Source organism: Vombatus ursinus, unplaced genomic scaffold, assembly GCF_900497805.2.
Source record: "Vombatus ursinus unplaced genomic scaffold, bare-nosed wombat genome assembly UNPS02000577.1, whole genome shotgun sequence".
Lineage (NCBI taxonomy): Eukaryota > Metazoa > Chordata > Mammalia > Diprotodontia > Vombatidae > Vombatus > Vombatus ursinus.
Genome location: NW_020940355.1, coordinates 27988557 through 28010432, shown reverse-complemented (window position 1 = coordinate 28010432; position 21876 = coordinate 27988557). Strand labels below are relative to the sequence as shown.

The 21876-nt window shown below is 39.4% G+C and overlaps 2 pseudogenes; one reads left to right on the top strand and one right to left on the bottom strand.

Annotated features, from left to right (window-relative positions):
* Positions 1-5128: 5128 nt before the first annotated feature.
* Positions 5129-6320, bottom strand: LOC114049080 (annotated as a pseudogene).
* LOC114048988 lies at positions 6319-19951 on the top strand (annotated as a pseudogene).
* Positions 19952-21876: the final 1925 nt, after the last annotated feature.

The following is a 21876-nucleotide window of genomic DNA, read 5'->3' as shown; positions in this document are numbered from 1 at the left end:
TCTTATCCCCTACCCCTTCCATTTTCCTGTAGGGCAGGATATATGTCAATACCCCATTTCCTATATTTCTTATTTCCCAGTTGCATGTGAAAACAATTTTTTTTAAACAAGTGTTTTTAAAACTTCGGGTTATAAATTTTCTCCCTTCCTCTCTCCCCACTCACCCTCATTGAAAAAGCAAGCAACTTGATACAGGTTATACATGTGTAGTCATGCAAAACACTTCCATAGTAGTCATGTTGTGAAAAACTGAGTATATTTCCCTTCATCCTATCCCGCCCCCCAATTATTCTATTCTCTCTTTTGACCCTGTCCCTCCTCAGAAGTGTTTGCTTCTGATTATCCCCTCCCCCAATCCACCTTCTCCTCTATCATCCCCTTGCTCTCTTGTCCCCTTCCCCCCTTATTTTCCTAAGGGTAAGATAGATTTCCATACCCAATTGTGTATGTCATTCCCTCCTTAAGCCAACTCCTATGAGAATAAGATTCACTCATTCCCTCACACCTTCCCCCATTTCCCTTCCACTGTAAAAACCTTTTCTTGTCTATTTCATGTGAGATAATTTACCCCATTCTACCTCTCCCTTTCTCCTTCTCCCAGTATAATCCTCTCTTACCCCTTAATTTTATTTTCCAGATATCACCTCATCTTCAGCTCACCTTGTGCCCTCTATCTATCTATACAAACATATAATTTTTTCCCTCCCACTACCCTAATACTGACAAAGGACTCATGAGTGACAAATATCTTCTTTCTATGCAGGAGTGTAAACAGTTCAACTTTAATAAGTCTCTTATGATTTCTCTATCCTGTTTACCTCTTCATGTTTCACTTGAGTCTTGTATTTGAAAGTCTTCTATTTGAAAATTTTCTATTCAGCTCTGGTCTTTTCATCAAGAATGCTTGAAAGTCCCCTATTTCACTGAATGACCATTTTTTACCCTGAAGGATTATACTCAGTTTTGCTGGGTAGGTGATTCTTGGTTGTAATCCTATCTCCTTTGCCCTCTGGAATATCATGTTCCATGCCTTCTTGTCCCTTAATGTAGAGAAGCTGCTAAATCTCGTGTTATCCTGATAGTATTTCCACAATACTTGAATTGTTTCTTTCTGGCTGCTTGCAATATTTTCTCCTTGACCTGGGAACTCTGGACTTTGGCTACAATATTCCTAGGAGTTTTCATTTGGGGATCTCTTTCAGGAGGTGATTGGTGGATTCTTTCCATTTCTATTTTGCCTTCTGGTTCTAGAATATTGGGGCAGTTTTCCGTGATAATTTCTTGAAAGATGATGTCTAGGCTGTTTTTTGATCATGGCTTTCAGTAGTCCAAATAATTTTTAAATTCTCTGTCCTGGATCTATTTTCCAGGTCAGTTGTTTTTCCAATGAGATATTTTACATTCTCTTCTATTTTTTCATTCTTTTGGATTTGTTTTACAGTGTCTTGACAACAATCGGGGCAGCTAGGTGGTACAGTGCATAGAGCACTGGCCCTGGAGTCAGGAGGACCTGAGTTCAAATTTGGCCTCAGACACTTGACACTTACTAGCTGTGTTACCCTGGGCAAGTCACTTAACCCCATTGCCTAGCCAAAAAAAAAAAAAGAGAGAGAGAGAGAGAGACAACAATGAACCCCTGTACTTCTACATAAAAAGGAATGAATTTGCTACCATTGGACATGTGATTCATGGGATGAAGTTACTTGCCTCAATGGATCTGGATTCATTTTCTCATTATTTCCTTAGAGATATGGTGAAGAAAAGCATTCAGCTTGCCTCTAGGTCAGAGGACCTCGCCACTTACTTGAATGGTACTATAGAGGGGGAATTTGGCAATGAGAATGTAATCAAATCAAACAACTGCCCCTGACTACAGGTAGTAGTTGTCCACAAAGATTCAAATCAAGTGGAAGATGGCCATCAGTTTTGTTTTGTTTTTTTAATTCAATGCCTTTACAATTGTCCCTTGGGTCCAGTAGGAGTAGAGAGAATTTTATTTATTTATTCATTCATATTTATTTAGGCAAGGCAATTGGGGCTAAATGACTTTTCCAGGATCACACAGCTAGTAAGTGTCAAGTATCTGAAGCCAGATTTGAACTCATGACCTCCTGACTCCAGGGCCAGTGCCAGAATTTTATTTAAAAACAAGCACAGACAATTTTAAAAGCAATGACTAGTCAACAAACTGGATCAGATGGATCAGAGTAAGGTGTATTCCATCATTAGATTCATTAGTTTCAGACTTTTTTTTTTATGAGGGAGGGATCCTTTACCCAGTTTTCAGATTGTATTCTTATCCACAGAGCCAAGTTAGATCAATCCAAGAGACATTTTGCCTAGTCTAAGTCATTGGAAGCACTGAGTCTAACTTTCACACCAATAGAAAAACTAGATGTTAGAAGTACTTAGAGACAAGAGTGTTGAGAACTCATTGGCAATTTCACTAATTGGTTAAGGGCTAAAATGATACTGTTCAACTACTTTAGGAATAAAAGCAGTGAATAGTTAAGATTATTATTTTCTTGAGAGATATTGTGCTGTGTTATAAATCTGAATAAAAAATGACACACATTTGGACACAGTTGGAACAGAAGTCAAGAGAAGATAGAATTAATCACCTGCAAAATTTAAATAAAAGGACAAAAATAAGCCTTATAGTTCATGTGGCACAAGGGCAGTTACATGCTATAGATAATACTTAAGATACCATTTGCATATAACATTTACTTAGTGACCGTTTGCAGTATGCAGGACAGAAATGGGGAAAAGTCTCTGCAAAGAGAAGGATATGAAAATCGAGCCGATTAACTTTGAAACTGTTTTAGGGGAAGATGGCAGAGTAGGTTAGAAAACTTTAGGCTCTCCAGTTTTCCTCCATACCCACAAAAACGTGGTACATTGACTCAGAATGAATGTAGAGCAGCAGAAATAAACAAAAGTTGGAGTAAAGCAGTAGTCCTCTGTGAAGGAATTTATAATTTTCATATTAATTGATATGACATATGTAATGAATATGCCAATAATTTAGTTTTCTCAAGAGCTGACTCTGGCTTGGGAATCAGAGCTCACAATGCAGCTTAAACTGATTAATCAAAACTCTGACAACGCTCACAATCACTGGACCTTAAGTGAAGCAAATCAAATATTGAAGAACCTGTTCCCATCACAGAACTCTGGTTCTGTTCTGTAGGGGAGGTGGTCACAACCCCCAAAGACTTGACTCCAGAATTGTTGTATTGTGGGACTTAAAGGGTTTCTCGTGAGAAACCACTAAATGATTGGAATCCACCTTCTCAACTCCTTCCCCAAACGTGATTTAAATATATAACCTGTGCTTTTCCTTGAGCTAAGAGAACATTCCTCACTCTGAAACTGATTAAACTGCTTGATTGCTAGCACTCCCGTCTCTAGGCCTGCTTTGTGCAGTTAGAGCATTCTCAGGTTAGAGACTGGCTCAGTAAAAATCCTGCTACACTTCCTACAACAGCTTGAGAGGATTCCAGGAAAGACTTGACCTCCAGGAGGTTCCAGAGTGAAGTGTAGACACCTCCAGGCCAACTCCAAGGAGTCAATAAACAACAAGCTAGCAGTTTAGCTACTTGGTGTACTACTCAGAAACAGATCCCAAACTTCTCTGGGGTTTTCTGCCTCTTTCTTGAGTTTCACGACTAAGCCTTTGGGTGAAATCAGAATCTTGATATCCTGCTCCAGCAGGTGAAGTAGTTGAAGAGATCATGTTGGGGATACAGGAAGTGAAACTGTCACTCTTCTGCTCCTTCTGCATGAGCTGGATGAGGAAATGGTGCCCTTTGCAGGCTACAAACTGAGTGGTCAGCTTCACCATATCCAGGTTGAAGGTTAGGGGTGAAGGGGTCTGTGATGAACTTGAACTCTGGAGGGGGCTCCTTGGGTACAGGTGATCTTTAGGATCTACCTAGGCTTGGCCCTTCTGGGGCAGCTGATTCTGGGAGCCTGTTGCTTCTGCTATATGACCTTGGGGATGACAGCCTAGGACTTCTGTACCTCCCCCTCCTTGAACTTGCTGACTGGTCAGAAGTAGGCATGGTACTTATTAGGATTAAGAAAATTGAAGTTCACTCTTTTCCAAATGAAATCAACAACCCTAAATTCAAATTCATGGACATTTGAGAATACAAAGCTATTGGTCTTCTCCACAATACTCCTACCCTCATGAGGTGAGTACATGATTCCTACAGCAGGTTTGGATGGAATAAAGTCCTTCTTGGAAGATTCTTCTTCCGGGGGCTGCTTAGTCTTCTTCAATCTTTTGGATCTGACTATGGTTTCTGGTCAGCATTATCTAGGTCCTTGGATAAGGGTCTCTAAAGAGCATGTAGAGATGGTTGAATTTTCCAACCACAAAGGGCTAGGTTCAAATGATATAATAAGCTTTTCTAACAAGACAGTTTTTCGTCAATGATGGGTCTAGTCCAGCTTCTAAGCTAGCTCCAGAACTGAGTCACAAGATGGAGTTAGCATGGTTTGCTCAATTTTCACTTGCTATACTAATCCCCTCAATTTGCTCAATTTCTCCCCTTTTGATTTAGGGGGGAGTGGGCAAATCACTTTAATCAGTATACTTTCACAATGGCTCTTTCCTTGGTACATGCCTCCTCTTTTTTTGTCACCAAGGGATGCTAAATTTTTAGGTAGTTATTGAAGAAGCAAAAAGTTTTTCCCATAAATATAAATATAATTGCAGCATGAACAGTATCATATTTTACAAAAATAATGACAAGTCAACCTCAAATGTTTCTTTCTAATCATTTACCAGCTACTTGCACAGGATAGGAAAAAGTCCAGTAGGAATCCCTCCATGATTGTTGTCTGTGTGCTTAAACTATGGGGAAATAAGTTTTGGTGCTTGATTTTGATTTTGGGATTATGGAAAGTCAAAACATCATACAACAAACAATCAATAGTTTGCTGTCATATCTGATGCAAGAAGCAAACAAATTTTGAAACAAACAAAGAAATTCATTAGGTAGAAAGAGCTGCTACGCCAAACTTGATTCTTTCTCTCCCCTTCATTTCTGGTAGCAGTTCCCCAGAAGGCCACAGGCTTAAGTTTCTTATTGTGCTACAGCTCCACAGAAAACAGCTGTCATAGCGCCTTGTACTCCACACATTTTGATGGGTGTGTTGAGAAGTGCTTCTGGCAAATGGTCATCAATCTTTTCAAACCCTGAATGTATTTTCGTTGTGTCTCATCATTTAGAACATGTGCAACTTGCTTGGAAAAAATCTTTCCCTGACCAGTTCTGGCATGGATCCCAACCATAGTGACTCCAAATGGCCGAGGAGCATTTCCAATGGCCTTCTGAAGATAAGCATCATTGGCCTTCACATATTATCTCTTCACATATTCACATGTCTGTTATTGATTCTTTAATATCAGCAGGAAGAGTCCTGTTTTGCAGTTTTCTGAAAAGTGGCCTCATATATGATTCTGTCTATTTCTGAGTGGCACAGTTCAGTTTGCCATGCACACTTCATTTTACGTGATCTTCTCTGGCATGGAGTTCTTTGGTCCAAACTCCAAGGAGAAACTTATAGAATTTGGTTAGGATATCCTTGTCTTTATGATCATCCCCCCTTCCTAAGGGCTCTCCCAGTGCTTTTAATTCTTCAATAGTGGTGTTTTCTTTATGGATTTTCAGATCATTCTGTGTGTCTTCTCTTGGTTCTTGAGCACCAACAATTTCCTTAAAGTGCTGTTGCTCAATCTTATCTAAAGCTGCCTTCAAGTCATTCCTCAAACCCTTGTTAACCTCAGGCATGAGAATCTCTATTTTTCTTAAATGCTGAAATGCCTCATAATCAGTTTCTCCAAATAATCTAACAGGTTCTCCTCTTTCTCTCAAATGCCATTTGATCTCTTGCCTTAAAGAGTCATGGGCAACTTTTCCTCTGTAGGTTCTGGTTCTACTACTGGATGGCATGAAATTAATGATTTCTAATCCTTCTCTTTTGGTTGCACCTTGTAGCCACATCTTTCAAAGTATGCTTCTTGTTCTTTTTTTGGCAAGTTCGATACGTTTGAAATTCCTTTTACTTCCCCCCAGAAGCTTCTGGTCCTCTACCAGCTGCCGTTCGAGAGATCTCCCATTGGAGGCTATCCTTCTCCCAGCCACGTGCTGGGCTGCGCGGCACGGAGGGATCTCCAACCACCCAATCCAACATTGGACTGAGAAGCACTCTGCCTGTCTCCTTCTCAGCAGCACTGAGCTCCAAAGGTTTGAGGCCCAACCCTGCCTGGCGTTTATTGGCCTCCTTGATGCGTACAGATGAGTCATGTCCAGAGCTGGTCTTGGAGCTGGTGGCAGTTTTGGAGGCCGTTTCAACTTTGGGCTCCACAGGCTCGGCCTGGCCGCGATCGAGTCCGTGCGCGCACCCGCCGCGGGCCTCGATTTCGCCCAGGAGGCTACTACTCCCCGTATCGGCCCCGCGCTCTCGGCTGCGCTTGCGCCGATCTCGGGGCCCAACGCCGCGATGCGTGGGCTTCTCGTACTCGCGGTGCTGTGGAGACTCCGCAGCTCCCAGGCCTGAGCTCCCCGCTGTCCCCGCCTCGGCACTCTCCACCGACTCCTTCTGTGAGGAGCCCATGGCAGCTTCGCTCCCACCGAACCCTATCCACAGTCACCACAGGGCCCAGGAGAAGAACGGGAGCTCCTCAGGCTTATAGACTACACCACTGCTGCCGGAGAGCAACAGGCGCGGTGCAATGCCTGATGGGAAGTCAGGGCTGAGGCTTCAGGTGTTAACCCCTCACTGTGCTTTCCCTACAGGCGCGATGCCTGATGGGAAGTCAGGGCTGAGGCTTCGACCCCACACTGTGCTTTTGCCACTGAGCCCAGTGCCTGATGGGAAGTCAGGACTGAAGCTTCAGGTGTCAACCCCTCACCTGCTTTTGCCAAAGGGTCTCTTCTGAGTCAATGGGGGAGTGGGGGTGGGAGCTTTATCATTCTTCTTAGAAGGAACTTTTGAAAGTCAGCTATAGGGATCGTTGCAATCACATTTTTGTCCCAATTGTCCTGTTCCCCAGTTGAGAATATAGTTTCCTGAAGTCACCCAGAAAGAATGAGATACTTTAAGGACCTAAACTTATACAAGAATTTCTAAATAATAGTGCCCACAAATTCAGAACAGTAAAATCTAAAATCCTAAGAGCTTTCATTCTTGTATCCAATGGGAGTAACTCAGGTGTTGAAATTTGTAACAGCAATATTCATCAAACGTGAAGTTTTACAAATTACCTAGCCTTTTAGAAATTTGCTATGAAAGAGAAAAGGTGATAATGGTGATATCAAGACTGTTCCTTCAAGGACCCTGCTTGCTCATCATTTCTTATAGCACAATTGTATTCCATTACATTCATATACCACAACTTGCTCAGCCATTCTCCAATTGATGGGCACCCTCTCAATTTCCAATTCTTTGCCACCACAAAAAGAGCTGCTATGTCAATCTGATAGGTGTGATGTTACCTCAGAGTTGTTTTGATTTGCATTTCTCTAATCAATAGTGATTTAGAGCATTTTTTCATATGATTATAGATGGCTTTAATTTATTCATCTGAGAACTGCTTGTTCATACCCTTTGACCATTTATCAATTGGGGAATGCCCTTCTCTTGAGGAAGGAAAATAAATTCTTCTTTCTCTGTTGGAAAGTTTTCTTAAGGTATTTTTCTGATTTAAATATTAACTGCTCTAGTTAGGGATGTTTAAAGTCCTTTCTCTCATTTTTCACACAAAAGATTTCTTTTCTTCTTTAAAAAAAATTCCAGGAGGTATTGTAGGAATGATGAAAGGATTTTGGTTTGGAAACAGAATTGAGATTCAAACACCTGTTCTACTTAATTATTAGCCAATTGTTTGCCCATAGTATGTCCTTTTTTTTATTAATTTATTTTGATTTATCAGTAATCACTTCCATATGCTTTTGAGTTTAAAATTTTTCTCCCCCTTCCTCCCCACTAACCTCCCCAAGACAGCGTACAATCTGATATAGGCTATACATTTACATTCATATTAAACATATTTTCACATTAGTGATGTTGTAAGTAAAAAGTAAAACCAATAGGAGGAACCATCAGAAAGAGGAAACAAAACTCAACAGGAGAGAAAAAAAATAGTAATTCGACTTCCATAGTTCTTTCTTTGGATGTGTATAGCATTTTCCATCACAGGGCCTCTGGAGGTGTCTTAGATCCTTGTATTGCCAGGAAGGGTTAAGTTTATCAATATTAGTCATCACACAATGTGGCTGTTATTGTGTACAACATTCTCTTGGTTCTGTTCACTTCACTCAGCATCAGACCATACAAATCTTTCCAGGTTTTTCTGAAGTCAGCCTGTTCATCATTTCTTATAGCACAATAGTATTCCATCACATTCATGTACCACAACTTGCTCAGCCATTCCCCAATTGATGGGCATCCTCTCAATTTCCAATTCTTTGCCACCACAAAAAGAGCTGCTATGAATATTTTTGTACATGTAGGTCTTTTTCCCATTTGTGTGATCTCCTTGGGATATAGCCCTAGAAGTGCTATTGCTGGGTCAAAGGGTATGCACATTTTTATAGTCCTTTGGGCATAGTGCCAAATTGCTCTCCAAAATGGTTGGATCATTTCACAACTCCACCAACAATGCATTATTGTTCCAATTTTCCTACATCTTCTCCAACATTTATCATTTTCCTGTTTTGTCATGTTGGCCATTCTAATCGGTGTGATGTGGTACCTCAGAGTTGTTTTGATTTTCATTTCTCTAATCAATAGTGATTTAGAGCATTTTTTCATATGATTATAGATGGCTTTAATTTCTTCATCTGAGAACTGTCTGTTCATATCCTTTGACCATTTATCAATTGGAGAATGGCTTGTATTCTTATAAATTTGACTGAATTCTCTATATATTTTAGAAATGAGGCCCTTATCAAAGAGACTGGTTATAAAAATTCTTTCCCGATTTTCTACCTTCTTTCTAATCTTAGTTGCATTGGCTTTTTTTGTGCAAAAACTTTTCAATTTAATGTAATCAAAATTATCTTTTTTGCTTTTCGTAATGTTCTCTATCTCCTGTTTGGTCATGAATTCTTCTGTTCTCCATAGATCTGACAGTTAAACTATTCCTTGCTCTCCCAGTTTGCTTATAGTATCAGCCTTTATATCTAAATCATGTACCCATTTTGACTTTATTTTGGCATATGGTGTGAGATTTTGGTCTATACCTAGTTTCTGCCATACCCTTTTCCAGTTTTCCCAGCAGTTTTTTTCAAAGAGTGGGTTCTTATCCCAGAAGCTGGGGTCTTTGGGTTTATCAAATAATAGATTACTATAGTCATTGACTACTGTGTCTTGCATATTTAACCTATTCCACTGATCCACCACTCTATTTCTTAGCCAGTACCAAGCAGTTTTGATGATTGCTGCTTTATAGTACAATTTAAGATCTGGAATGGCTAGGCCACCTTCCCCTGCATTTCTTTTCATTAGTTCTCTTGATATTCTGGACCTTTTGTTCTTCCAAATGAATCTTGTTATTATTTTTTCTAACTCTATAAAATAATTTTTTGGTAGTTTGATTGGTATGGCACTGAATAAGTAAATTAGCTTAGGTAGAATTGTCATTTTTATTATATTAGCTTGGCCTACCCATGAGCAACTGATGTTTTTCCAGTTATTTAGATCTGACTTTATTTGCGTGAAAAGTGTTTTGTAATTGTGTTCATAGAGTTCCTGGGTTTGTTTCGGGAGGTAGACTCCTAAATATTTTATGTCTACAGTAAGTTTAAATGGAATTTCTCTTTCTATCTCTTGCTGTTGGGTTTTGTTGGTAATATAAAGAAATGCCGATGATTTATGTGGGTTTATTTTATAGCCTGCAACTTTGCTGAAGTTGTTTATTATTTCAAGTAGTTTTTTACTTGATTCTCTGGGATTCTCTAAGTATAACATCATGTCATCTGCAAAGAGTGATAGCTTTGTTTCTTCTTTGCCTATTCTGATACCTTCAATGTTTTTTCTTCTCTTATTGCTAAAGCTAACATTTTCAGTACGATGTTGAATAACAGTGGTGATAATGGACATCCTTGTTTCACCCCCAATCTTATTGGAAATGCTTCTAGCTTGTTCCCATTACATATTATGCTTGCTGAAGGTTTTAGATAGATGCTATTTATTATTTTAAGGAAGACTCCATTTATACCTACGCTTTTTAGTGTTTTTAATAGGAATGGGTGTTGTATTTTGTCAAAAGTTTTTTCTGCATCTATTGAGATGATCATGTGGTTTCTGTTAGTTTTGGTGTTGATATGATGAATTATGCTGATAGTTTTCCTTATATTGAACCAGCCCTGCATTCCTGGTATAAATCCTACCTGGTCGTAGTGTATTATTCTTGTGATAAGTTGCTGTAATCTATTTGCTAATATTTTGTTTAAAATTTTTGCATCTATATTCATTAGAGAAATTGGTCTATAATTTTCTTTCTCTGTCTTGACTCTTCCTGGTTTAGGTATCAGTACCATATTTGTATCATAAAAAGAATTTGGTAAGATTCCTTCTTCATCTATTTTACCAAATAGTCTATATAGTATTGGAATTAATTGTTCTTTAAATGTTTGATAGAATTCACATGTAAATCCATCTGACTCTGGAGATTTTTTCCTAGGGAGTTCATCATTGGCTTCTTCAATTTCTTTTTCTGAGATGGGGTTATTTAAGTATTTTACTTCCTCTTCTGTTAATCTGGGCAATTTATATTTTTGTAAATATGTATCCATTTCACTAAGATTGTCAAATTTGTTGGCATATAGTTGGGCAAAATAATTCCTAATTGTTGTTTTGATTTCCTCTTCCTTGGTGGTAGTTTCACCCTTTTCATTCTTGATACTAGTAATTTGGTTTTCCTCTTTCTTTTCTTAATTAGGTTAACTAAAGGTTTATCTATTTTATTGTTTTTTTTCATAAAACCAGCTCTTAGTTTTATTTATTAGTTCAATAGTTTTCTTAATTTCAATTTTCTTAATTTTTCCTTTGGTTTTCTATATTTCTAATTTGGTGTTTAATTGAGGATTTTTAATTTGTTCTTTTTCTAGTTTTTTTAATTGTATGCCCAATTTATTAATCTCCTCTTTTTCTATTTTATTTATGTAAGCATTTAGAGATATAAAATTTCCCCTAAGAATTGCTTTTGCTGCATCCCATAAGTTTTGGTATGTTGTCTCATTATTGTCATTCTCTTGAATGAAATTATTGATTGTTTCTATGATTTGTTCTTTGACCCAATCATTTTTTAGGATTAAATTATTTAGTTTCCAATTATTTTTTAGTCTATCTTTCCATGGCCCTTTATTACATATAATTTTTATTGTATCATGATCTGAAAAGGATGCATTTAATATTTCTGCCTTTCTGCATTGGATTGTGAGGTTTTTATGCCCTAGTATATGGTCAATTTTTGTGTATATGCCATGTACCGCCGAGAAAAAAGTATATTCCTTTCTATCTCTATTCAGTTTTCTCCAGAGGTCTATCATACCTAACTTTTCTAATGTTCTATTTACCTCCTTAACTTCTTTCTTGTTTATTTTGTGGTTAGATTTATCTAGTTCATAGAGGGGGAGGTTGAGGTCCCCAACTCGTATAGTTTTGCTGTCTATTTCTTCCTGTAACTCCCTGAACTTCTCCTCTAAGAATCTGGATGCTATACCATTTGGTGCATATATGTTTAGTAATATTACTTCATTGTCTATGGTGCCTTTTAGCAGGATGTAGTTTCCTTCCTTATCTCTTTTGATAAGATCTATTTTTTGCTTTTGCTTTGTCTGAGATCAGGATTGCTACCCCTGCTTTTTTACTTTAGCTGAAGCATAATATATTTTGCTCCAGCCTTTTACCTTTACCCTGTATGTGTCACTCTTTTTCAAATGTGTTTCCTGTAAACAACATATTGTAGGATTATGGTTTTTAATCCACTCTGCTATTCGCTTTGTTTTATGGGAGAGTTCATCCCATTCACATTCACAGTTATGATTACTATCTGTGTCTTTTTCTCCATCCTTTTTCCCCCCCGTTTATGCTTTTCTTTCTCCTTTCTCCTTTCCCCCCCTCACTAGTGTTATGCTTTTGACTACCGCCTCCTTCAGTCCCACCTCCCTTCTGTTATCCCTTTCCCTTTTCTTCCCCTTTACCCTTACGCTTCTTCCCTCCCTTCTGTCCCCCCTCCCTTTTCTTTCCCCTTTTCCTTCCTATTGCTTGTAGTGCAAGTTAGATTTCTATGCCTAACTGATTATGTTATTCTCTTCTTGAGCCAAATCTAATGAGAGTAAGGTTTAAACAATGCTCATCCCCCTCCCTTCTTTACCTCTGCTCTAATAGGTTTTTGTGTCTTTTCCTGTAATGTAATTTACCCTTGTCTGCCTCTTCCTTTCTCAGTACATTTTCTTAGCTCAGACTAATCCACTTACTTGGATCCATTTAACCCACTTGATTAAATTTTTTTTTATCATTACATCAAAGTCAACTTATATCCACCCCCTTTATGTATACTCCTTTAACATGGTATAATAACAGCACAGTTCTCAAGAGTTGCAAGTGTCATCTTCCCTTGTAGGGATGTAAACATTTTGTCCTTATTAACAACATATTGTATCCTTCTGTCCCATTTACCTTTTTATATCTCTCTTGAATCTTGTACTTGAAGATCAAATTTTTTGTTGAGCTCTGGTCTTTTTATCAGGAAGGTTTGGAAGTCCCCTATTTTGTTGAATATCCATCTCCTTCCCTGAAAAATCATGCTCATTTTTGCTGGGTAGTTAATCCTTGGCTGCATTCCAAGCTCCTTTGCCTTATGGAATATCATGTTCCACGCCCTATGGTCTTTTAATGTAGAGGCCACAAGATCCTGTGTAATCCTGATTGTGGTTCCGTGATATTTAAATTGTTTCTTTCTGGCTGCTTGCAGTAATTTCTCTTTAATCTGGTAATTTTGGAATTTAGCTATTATATTCCTTGGCATTTTCATCATGATTTTCAGGTAGGCCTATATTTTTTAAATTGTCTCTCCCGGATTGATTTTCCAGGTCAGTTGTTTTACCCATGAGGTATTTTACATTTTCATCTGTTTTTTCATTTTTTTTGTTTCTGTTTGACTGATTCTTGCTCTCTCATAGAGTCATTAGTTTCCATTTGTTCAATTCTAATTTTAAACATTTAACAATGACCAGTTCATGATCAGTACTCAACCCTGTGTTTGGGCATTTACCCAACAGCCCTGGCTTAGTACCCAAGCTCAGAAATGACCAATTACTAAGCAGAAAACTTAAAATATCCAGCAATTCACAGTGAAGCACTCTATAGTTCCGCCTTCCTTTGTCTGATTTCTATAATTATCACTTGATTTTTACTGGGGTCTTCCAGGGGATCAATTCATTATTGAGACTATTTAATCTGGCAGCCACCCCATACTGGCCCCATTGCAAGTAACCCAGTTGGTTAAACTATTATCTATAATCAATCTTGAGCTTCCAGCCTTTGTTTGGTATAAAACTAACCCCTCTGTTGGGGACGCTGAGAATATCCTCGAGCTTGGATGGGGATTTCAGGCAAGATAATTTTTATGCCCTCCAAAGAGTGGCTGAAAGGAAGAAAAGACTTACAGTGTGTGGTCACTGCCTCCCTAAGATGAAGAGGTCTTACGTGACGACCTGCAAGTCAATCTGCTTGTATTCCAAGAGGACAGAATGGGACCAGGGGTGAGAAGCTAGAGAAAAGCGGATTTGAAGTCCTTAAGAAAGCAGAATTTATCAGTGAGAGCTGCCTAATAACAGGCTGCCGTTTGAAGTCTTAAGCTGCCCATCATTGTACTAAAGTTTCTTGTATTACCTGAGAGGCTGGATTAGGTGATCCCTAAGGTCTTTGTCAACTGCTAGAAAAAAGTGACCTTGAGACTAACAAGCATTTTCTTTGGGTGAACAAGCATTTTCTTTGGGTGACAGTGGGTGTTATAAATCCCAGCAATGATGGTAAGCTGGGCATTCCTTAAATCTAAGTGAGCTATTGAAATAGCAAGAAGTAGACTAATTCACTGGGTTATGATTTTCTTGCCCACAAAGATTTTTTTTTAAATCATACAACAAGTACTTGGACACCCGCTACTTGTTAGGTACTGTCCTAAATACCTAACATAAAAAGGCAAAGTGAATTCCAAGTTTACTTTACATAAATATGGATTGTCAGGTTTCTACAGCTCCTAGCAATAGGAATTTTTACTTGAGTATTCTAATCCAAGTAGAAATACAGACAACCAGCTAGAAAACATCTGAAAACCTGAACTGGGATCCTGTAGGGTCATAAGGAGATGGCCATCTTTTTTTTAGGTTATATTTAAATTTAAAAAAAATTATCATTGGAAATTTGTGATATTCATATTGATCATATGATATGTATAATGAATATACTAATAAATTTCCTTCACATTCCCTCCTTTTGACTAAAAAGGTTGGAATGACTCTTGATGGCTGAGGAACATTCATCTGAAGCATGATTATAGAAATTTGCTACAAAAGGAAGGCTATAGTTATCATATAACTAGGGGAAAACTCCCTTAGCTCTGTTTAATTTCAGGCATGAGTCATGTCTGACAGCCAATTATGTAGTTACTGAGTGTTAAAGACAAGGCTCAGAATTAACCAGGTGGGGAATTTTCCTTGTCCAGAAAGGAAATAGCACAATGAGGAAATAGTTAGGAGGATCCTACCTAGGCCGAGTCTTAGGTTGTCCCCACAACCTTTCCTAGGCACAGACATCCACCTTAGCAGTCCTCAGACTGTTGCACATTCCATTTTCTATTATTGACTTTATGGCAATTCAAACAACCATCCCAGTAATCAAAACTCAAAACAAATTACAGTCCCAGGAATTTTTAACGTTCAAATAGCAACTTAGGGCTTGAATACCTTTAGGCATTTAGGGAAGAAAAAAACCCTGCTACTTCCATGAAAGGCTTAGTTTATGGAGAGAGTAACTACAAACCTCAGCCCACGACATCTAGTTAGGTCAGTGGTCTGCCTCAGATGTCATCGTCTTTTCAGCCTGTGGGTCTTGGGAACAGCAGGCTACCTCAGATGTTGGCTGCTTCAGACCCCATTTGATTTTCATGGTCAGGTCACCTATGGGTTCTGCAATCCAAGTGAGTGGTACTGCCCTTTTGGGATGTGGCTTGTAGATCCAGAGCTCTACTCCCTGGAATTTGGCAGCCGCAGGGGTGGTAAGCAGGACTTCAAAGGGACCTTTTTATTGTGGCTCTTAAGAGTGTTTCCAGAGACGGTGTTTCCAGTAGACCCAGTCACTGGGTTGGATCAGGGGCTCTCAGTTGGAATTTCTAAAGAATGCGACTCTAAGACTTATCAACTTATCTCACATATTTCCTGAGCCAACCCAATACATTACTGAATGAGACCTTTGGTTGTTATGCTTCCCACTCACGGGTACAGAGGCATTGGGCATCCTGTTACTAACTCATTGGGAACCAAATGGTTTAGATATAAGGTCTAGCAGGGTTAAAGGAAGGGTTTTGGGCCAGGGGATACCTAGCTCCTCAGAGTATTTAGCAAGGGAGGTTTTAAGTATTCCATCAACTCTTTCAAGCATTCCTGATGACTGAGGGTGATAGGCACAATGGAAATGCCAAGTAATTGGCCAGGATGAAAGCAGCTTGCTAATGAAGCCCCTCTAAAATGGGCACCTTCATCACTATGTATTTCTTTAGGTAACACCCCCCCCTCCCCGTGATGGAATGATTTTTTCCTAGGAAAATTTTTGCTACTCCCGAGGCTGTGGCAGTATTCAAAGGAACACTTCCACCCACCTGGGAAACATACAGACCATAAACAAAGCATATGTATAACCAAAGGCAGGTTGCAATTGAATGAAGTAGATCTGCTAGGTTTCAAAGGGTGCGTCTGGGAGAGGAAACTGCCCATGAGCTGGTTTCAGAAGTTTTGATGCATTGTGCTGGGGCAGGTGGGACACATCTCATAAGCAGTGACAGCAGGCCTGTGAAAACTCCCCTACCAATATTCTTGTGCCTGTGTACCTTAAGGGAAGGGAATCAGGGATTGTAGAACCTGTTCCCATCACAGAACTCTGGTACTGTGGACCCACCAAGTAATGACCCCTGCTCCCACAGGATTCCAGAATTGTGGGCTTGTCTTGAGAACCTGCCAAGCCCTGGGAAACAATTATTTGTAATCCACCTTCCCCTATCTCTTCCCATTGGGATTTACATATATAATTTCTGTTTTCACTTCAGCAAGGTAGAATTCTGATCAGGAGAATTCCCAATTTGCAAATCTGTTCCTCATAATGAAACTAATTAAAAGACAACCGGATTAGTGGCACTTTGTCTCTGGTCTGCTGTTTTGTCATTCTCAAATTAGAGACTAGCTCAGTAAAATCTTTTTAACACCTCCTTTTTGGAGTTTTTCCTGTTTTGTGATAAGCATTCTTTTCTCGGCCTGTAGCTATTTCTTCTTTTATTAGGTTAAAAGCCTTAGGCAGGCCTGCAGGGCGAGATGAACATGCTAACTAGGCCTTACTACGGGGGCAAAGTGAAAGTTTTATAGGGACTTGTACTTAGTGAGTCGCTCTGGAATTTGAGTAGTTAAAGCTGCTATTTTAGCTGCTTGATCAGCTAAGTCATTTTCACTGGCCTGAATGCTGTTTTCTCTGCTTGGGCCTGGGGAAGCAGTAAACAGCCTAATAGAGGCAAACCTGTTTATGATTTTTAATGGGCTGTCCTGAGGAGATGAGCAAGCCCTGATGTTTTTATAGCATCCCAAAGTCACGTGCCTCCCCAAATGCATATCTGCTATCAGTGTAGATCCTTTTTACTCTTCCTAATTCACAAGCCCTGGCTACTACCTAGAGTTGGGTTTGTTGTGCTGAATGGACATCAAGTAATGATACTTAAATACTTAAATGATACTTAAATACTTAAGATACTCTACAAATTTAAATACTCTGAATTGGTGTTATCAAAGCTGCTCCAAATAGGACTAGCACACTTTGGGGTCGCACTGGTAAAATCAACCCAATCTTGGCAACATGAGGGATAGTCAGGACCATATTTCTTATACATTTGAAAGGCACATGTTTGTTCTGGGGATGAGTTAATAGGAGCGCCTCTTTGCCCTTACCACACTTCTGTCTCATTTTTAAAGGTGAACACTCAAAGAGAATAATACCACTTAAGTACACACAGTACCAAATACAAGTAAGTTGTAAAGGATAAGACAACACAAATACAAGTAATTCACACTCAGTGCTAGCAATCCACTCAAATTACAAAAGTAAACATTCCACAATTCTAGCCAAGCCCACAATTAAAATGTTCATTTCAACTAGTTCCAGTGCACACAAAACCAAATGTGCAAGCAATTCTTATGCAAATGAAATTTGACACATGCAGAAAAAAATAAAAATTAAAAAAATAAAAAAACCAGATGCATGCAAAAAAAATTGCCCATTCAAGTACTGGGAAAAAAAATTTTTTTTTTTAAAAGCCGAGGCCTTGCCAGAATGATCTGGATCAACAAAAGGGGCCATGAAGTATTTCAAGGCTTAATCAAAGGTTGGGGCTAATAATGGAGCGGGAGTCTGAGCCTAGAACTTGCCAGAGGAGGTATGGCAGGATTTCAGAAAAAAAGTTCCACTGGAGAGCTCAACCTTACCTCCATGTCCACCATTTCAAACCACTGCCACCAATTAATGTTAACAGAATTTTAAATGTAATCCAGTCAGGACCAGTCTCTCCTGTGAGTAACAGGACACAAAAATAAAGCAGGTCAGAACAAGACTGGCAAAATCAAGTAGCAGTTTATTTAATTAGTTTCAGAGTGAGGAACAGTTTGCAAACTTTTGAAGTTCTCCTGAAGAGAGCTCCCTTTTCTGCAATAAAGGCAGGGATTATATACATAAATCACAAGTGGGAAGGGAGGGGGAAGGTGGATTACAAAACAATCATTCCCAGGGCTGGAGCAGTTTCTCATGACAAGTCCACTAGTGCAGGACAATACAGGTGTCCTCAAGTCCTGTGGGAACATATAAGTTTGTTTCAAGTCTTGGGGGTTATTATTTATGGGGTACAGGATCAGAATTCTGTAATGAGAACAGGTCTTACAGTTTTTGATTTGCTTCATTTAACACACATAGGTACAGCACAAGAACGTAGCTATTGTCAGTTGATGGATCACTTCAAGCTGTATTGTGAGTCTCTGACTCCCAAGCCAGAGTGTGCTGGGAAAATGGGGCTCTGAGACATACAAATTATTAGTGTATTCATTATACTATCATGTCAATCAATGTGAAAATCATAAACTTCCTTCACAAATTCAAAGGAACATTTATCAATCATCTATCTTTTCCTTTTTCCATCCTTGGGATCTTGTTTTGGTCTAGCAGATCGAGCAAATTGTACCACCATGGGTTTTCCAAAAAGTACATATCCATTAACTTCTCTTAAAGCTTTACCTGCAGCCTTTTCATCTGGAAATCCAATAAAAGCTCGGCCTCTCATGGGACCTTCTTTCATCAACCGTATGTCAAACATGATCCGTTTCTGTTTGTGATGGAAAGTCAACATATCTTCCAAAAATAAACTTAAGATCATTTTCTTCAACTTGCTTTGCTAAATTCTTTACATAAATCCTACAGTTTGGATCCCCTGCTTCATAACTTTTGGAAACTGAAAGTGTTTCCATTTCTTCTTTAGAAATTCTGCCTTTTTCCAACTCTTTTTTAGAGACAAATTCTGTTAGGATCTCATCTGAGTCTTCTTGAATCTCCTCTTTGTCATTCAGAATGGGAGTTGGAAAGATCTTTCCAAATCCTTCATTGCTTGTATTTTCAGGAGCAGACAAATCATTATTTTTTTCTCCTTCTAAATGTTTTACAAGTGCAGCAGGTATCATGGAAGATATGCTGAATTCTATTTTTTTATGCTTTACAGTTTGTGGCTGCTCAAACACATCTGAAAGCAAGAGCACAGGGCGTAAATTACTGTGTGAAGTAGATGCAGGCATATTCTACATGTCCTTTTTCTTTTGCCTTTTCCTTACATGGAGTTGCTTTGCAGTCATTGGTGTTTGGGGTTGAAAATTAGATCGCCTGTGTGGGGGGCCAGGGAATCCTTGTACCCTTCAACTCGGGTGCCGTGGAACTATGGAAACTGGATGAGGATCAGACACTCATCATCAGCAAGCTCTGCAAATATATGAGCATGATAACATAGCGACCAGTGTTGGTGTCCTGGTTTCTGGCACGCAGGCTGTCAGTGGCAGCCAAGACTTCTACATAAAAATTTGGGACCTTGCTCAAGAGAAAGTGCGGAGCTACTATAGAGCTCACTTTAGCTAAGTCTTCTGTATTGTTGTTTCTCTCCAGAAGGACTCTGTGTTTCTGTCATGCAGTGAAGACAATAGAATTTTACTTTGGGATATCTGGTGCCAGGACCACATATTGGCTAAGCTGCCTCTCATTACCTTTCTACCTCATTGGCTTAGCATCCTCAGCAGAATAAAGTTTTTGCTTTTGGTGATAAGAAGGGTGCTGTCTCCATCATAGACATCAAGAACCCTGTCCTCCCCTCATCTGTGTACTCCCAGAATGTCACAAGGCTGGTGTTCTACAGTTCTCCCCTCCTGGCACCCCTCGGTGAAGAGTGTTTCATAGCTATGATTGACTCTGGCCTTTTAGAAGTGTTCAGCAGCCGACCCCACAGAGACTTTGTGAGAGATGCTAAGTGGTTCCTGCTCAACCGCTTTCCCCTCACGACTATGGGTGGGACCATCAGGTCTTCCACCATACTGTGCCCATGGAGTCAGTTATAGTTCCTCATCCGAAGAGCGCCATTGAGTAGATTGGATTTGACACAAACAAAAAGGCAAAACTCCTACAAATCCATATCCACCTCCCCCTAGGTTTATGAGAAGACAAGTCCTGTATACAGCAGGTTTGATCTGTTAGAGCTGAGCAGTTGAGGCACCAGCTTCTCTGCCTGGGATCCTGTAGGATCATAAGGAGATGGCCATTTTTTAAAGATTGCATTTAAATTTTTAAAAAAATTATCATTGGAATCATCTGTTCCTACATTTAGTGACCTCCCTATGTTCCTCCTCTCTCTCAAAAATTACATACAGGGGTAGAAAAGTGTCTCTTCTTTTCCTTTCTCTTTGGTGGTGAGGAATTTGCAAAATCCTGGGAATCAACTGAGATTTAGGCATCCCTGTGTCCTAAGAATGGTGTTCCTCATGTGTCCTTTGAGACTTTTGGTTATTGTGATTATAGATCTAAGACGGAAATGGAAAACTCTTTAAAAGCCTTTCCCAGCTGGGGTAACACTGGGACAACCTCTTGTGTCAGTCACCTGTGGTACTTTCTTTCCCTTAATGTGAATCCTTCATTGGAAGGAAAAAGCTCTATTTTTCCTAGGCCATTGGGATTCTCTTAACCAAGTACAGCCACAGCACTCAGGGAGATGCCTTGCTATCCTCTTCCTGGAACTATTTTTTTTTTTTTTTAATGATTAAGGGATTTGTTTCCTTTGGTTAGATGCCAGAGGAGATGATTGGACTTGGTTTTCAATAACCTGGAGAGCTTTGGTTAGTGAATGGGAAGTGGGAAGAAGGGACACTTTAATGTAAGACAGAAAGCTGATTACAGGGGAGGGCTTTGGGAGCTGTTCTCTGGGACCAAACTTCCCTGACCACCTCCTCCTGGGGATTCTCCATTGTCAAGAGCTGGGTTGCTGTGGTTAGGGCCATGTCAGGGATAGAGATTCCATTACCAAGAACCATTTCGATAGAGAATCTGAGATGACTTGGTGAAATAAAATTCTCTGTTTTGAGTTAAAAAAATTCAGAGATATCTCAGACATATTTTCCCTCTAGTTCTATTTGTTCACTAACCTTGAAATGAAATTTTTGCCAGGATCCTATTCATTCATGAGTACCTCTAATCTTTTAGTGCCCTGAAAGTGTTCAATACATTAGTAGCATCTATTAAAATAAAACCTTTATGGTAGTGCTCTAGATGATGAGGGTATCTTGATTCCTGAGTTCTAGTACTCTGCTATTCTAAGCCATTTTGCTGAAGACAGATGTCCCTATTCAGGATACTGACAATGCTTCCTCCTATGACTTGCCCATCCCCGTAATGCAGACCTGCCTACCCAATATTTTAGTCTAATTGCTAAGCTGGGAAAGTTTACAAACATCCTCTATTAGCCCTCAGTTATAGGTGACATTGCCATGGAGGCCATCCTGCTATGACTGAAACATGGCATAAAGTGCTTAATGTCTTCTTTATTAGCTCCTTCTACCTGCCTATTGGCACTGTAGGCCATGATGAATAAGTGAATTCCTAAAAACCTCATTTACCTCAAGCCCATTATACCTTGCCAGAGAGCTGTGGGACCCTACCCAGAACAAACTGCTTGAGGAGTTCATTCCAGCCTAAACACAAACCCCAGGGTGATCATTCAGCACTGAACACAGTCATTTAGCAATGGGAATCATAGTCTTTGGATCATGCTATAAATATTGGATGTAAAAGAAAGATACATAAGTAACCTCACAAACCTGAAGGATATGTTTCTGCCCATGCTGGGAAAATGAGGTTTTACCATAGGTCATGGTATATTTATTAAGAAAGTCCAATGTTTTAAAACAGTAAATGTAGAATTTAATTTAGCCAAGTACTAATAATATAGGATAAAGTGGATAAAGTGCCAGACCTGGGGACTTGAACTCAGGAATATGAGTCTTCCTGAGCCTTCCAATCTGG